The following is a 3,343-nucleotide window of genomic DNA, read 5'->3' as shown; positions in this document are numbered from 1 at the left end:
AAAAAAAAAATTAAAAAAAAAAAAAGAAATTATAAGGAAGAATTAGATGCAGGAAGTGAAGTAATGGGTAAAAGTCAGATGCTTTCAGTCAGACTAGCCATTATTAATAGTCAGCCATCATTAATGCAAATAGGTAAATTATCCATCCTTACTGCAACTCAAGCATTTGAAGAGATTTTCAGTTGGCTAATTTTTTTAGTCTGTTTTCATCTATAAAGATGAACTTTCCCGGGCTGGGATGTAGCTCAGTGGCAAAGCGCTTGCCTAGCAAGTGCAACGTCCTGGGTTCGATCCCCCGTACCAAAAAAGAAAAAAAAAGACAAAAGATGAACTTTCCCAAGTGTTTTGACAACTTCCTTTGTAAATGTAAAATGAACGGCCTTCACTAACATGGAAATTAGTGTGTTTACAAGAATGAAAATAGTACTTTGTAACTGAAGAAGATAAAAATAGGCTAATATGAGCTGGCTTTGTTACCCAACCCTATAATCTCAGCTGCCTGGGAGATTGAAGCCACTAGATGAATTGACACCAGTTCAAGACTAGCCTCAGCAACAGTGACATTCAATCTCAAAAAGCAAACCAAAAATAAGCCATTCCGTCCGGCATATTGATTAAGCTAAAGGATCTTGAATGATAGATTCAAAAAGAGCTGGGCTGGGAAGGTGGCTCAGTGGTAGAGCGCTTGCCTTGCATGCTTGAGGTCCCAGGTTCCATTCCTCAGCACCACATAAGAAAAAAAAAAAGCCGGAAGTGGCACTGTGGCTCAAGTGGTAGAGTGCTGGCCTTAAGCTGAAGAGCTGAGGGACAGTGCAGAGGCCCAGTTCAGGCCCCACGACCAGACCCCCCCCCCCAAAAAAAAGAGCTTTGAACTATTTCTTACAGTAAAAGGTGAAATTCCCATGTGAAGACACTTGCCCCATACCGAAAGAAGGCAACATCCTTAATGATATGTTGAAATAAGTTATGTAGAGATGTTAACTATTTTAAACCTCACATAATTGCTTTTTCACAACTATTATTTGTCCAATCCAGTGTATAAGAAATTGCTTCTTCAGATCTTTATTTTCTATGCATCCTCCAGTGTCATGCAAAACTTACCCTCTATTTAAATGCCACTTTAACTCTGGGACTCCGCTGGGCATTAAGAAGACAAAAGGTGACAGGGTACCTGTGACTCATCCTAGCTATTCAGGAAGCTGAGATTTGAAGAATGGGATCACAGACTGAAGCTAGTCTAGTCTCCATCTCCAATTAACCAGCAAAGAGCAGGGCTGGTTATGTGGCATAAGTGGTAGAGCACTAGCCCTGAGCCGAGCTATTGTACTCTCCCCCACAACTTACGTAAAAATATGGCGGATTTCAAGGCAGGTACCTTCCATTAGTTTAAAAGGGTGTTCAGTCAAGTTTCTAACATTTAAACAGTACATTCCAACAAATGACTTTGCTACCTGCAGCGGTATAGAAAGTCCGCTCTGCGGCCCGGCTCTGGGTGGCTCACGAAAGTAAGCCTAGCCACTCAGGAGTCTGAGACCCGAGCGTCACAGTTCGAAGCCAGCCAGGCCTTGGGCCAAGAAGCCCAGGGACGGAGCCCAGGCCGTGAGTTCAAGCCCTGGGAGTGGCCCAGAAAAGGGAAAAAATGAGAAGCGGAGGGGGGGTAGAAGAGAGAGAAAGAGAAAATCCCACTTTGCCAATTTGAAAGCAAGCTTCAAGTTCCAAAGAAAGAACAAAATTCAGCAGTAAAGACATCTTGCTTGCTTTGTACTTCGTTCCAAAACACCTACTTCTGCGAAACGAAACTAGAAGCGCAGAACTTAGATAAACACACGAAGGCGCGCGCGTCTAAAGTGTCCCGGGGTCTTCTCGCGAGAAGAGGTTCGCAGACCACGTCAGAGTAGAGATCCTGGCGCGGAGCGACAGGTATCCACACAAATGGGCGGGGCGGGGGGGGGCGGGAATCTGTAAACGCGGACCATTTTAGTAGGCAGGACTTCCTCCGGAAGAGCGTAGCTGTCTCAGAACGCCGACTCAACTTCCGGCTGGCTTACCTCTCGCGGTTCCTGTGAGGAAGCGGAGCGTATTTGTGGACATGGCTTGCGCTGCCGCGCGTTCCCCGGCCGACCAAGACAGGTGAGTACTGAGGAAGAAGGGGCTGGCTGAGAGGCCGGGGGGGGTCCGTCTTCGCACCCCTGGGCCTTGAGAATGGCTTCGCCCCTGTCCGGGCCCTGGACCGGGACCGGCCTTCCTGAGGGGAGTTGCAGCTGCAACCACTCTCAAGGCCCGGAGAGTCCGAGTTGAGGCCCTAGGGCTCGGGGTGCTCAGAGGACACGTTCTGAAGTAACAGTCCGACTTAGACATGGACTCAGTGAGTGTTGCATTTAGAAAGGATTGCTTGGTTTCCTGCATGGTTTTTAATACCTCTGACAAAGTGCTTTATGGTTTTGTTTTGTTTTTGTCGGTCGTGGGGCTTGAACTCTGGGTCTGGGCACTGTCCCTCAGCTCTTCAGCTCAAGGCGAGCGCTCTACCACTTGAGCTACAACGCGACTTCCGGTTTTCTGGTGGTTAATAGAAGATAAGAATCTCACGGCCTTTCCTGCCCGGGCAGGCTTTGAACCGCGATCCTCAGATCTGAGCCTCCTAAGTAGTTAGGATTACAGGCGAGAGCCACCGGCGCCCGGCACCTACGTGTTTTTATGTAAGCGAGTGAGCACCCATCCTACGGAACTGTTTAGCCGGCAGCTAGGTCGAATGTAAGAGTTGTCACATTGATTTTTTTTTGTTCCCGTTATTCATTTTGGGCCTTTTCTAATTGGTGATGGGTTTTTATGGTAGTGAATAGTCTTCTTTCTAAATGAGTTAAGACAATTTAGAGAAAAGCTATTCATCAAATAATGGTCACAGATGTACTTTCAATAAAGATAAATTGATGTAATGTATATAATTAAACAACTATGCTTTTTCTGTGGCAGGTTTATTTGTATCTATCCTGCTTACTTAAATAACAAGAAGACCATCGCAGAAGGAAGGCGGATTCCCATAAGTAAGGTAAGCAGTAGCTGGTAGACTTCTGAAGGGTTCCAAGAGGTTATCCTGTTAGGATCACAATAGATTCTTTTACTCATTGCATTTCTTTAAGGTCTGAGAACTGCAGCCAAGACTTAGAGTGCTTTCATTAATATTAGTGAAACCAGAAGAGAGGTATTGCATAACTGACTTTTGTTTTTAAAATATCTCAGTGAACCAGTACTTGTAACATGAAAGCTCATGTGTGTGTGTGTGTGTGTGTGTGTTGTTTTAAAAAGTACTAGGAATTGAACTCTACCATTTGAGCCACACACTCCA

This window comes from Dipodomys ordii, unplaced genomic scaffold (genome assembly GCF_000151885.1).
Source record: "Dipodomys ordii isolate 6190 unplaced genomic scaffold, Dord_2.0 Scaffold50, whole genome shotgun sequence".
Classification (NCBI taxonomy): Eukaryota; Metazoa; Chordata; class Mammalia; order Rodentia; family Heteromyidae; genus Dipodomys; species Dipodomys ordii.
This window is presented reverse-complemented; position numbering follows the sequence as displayed.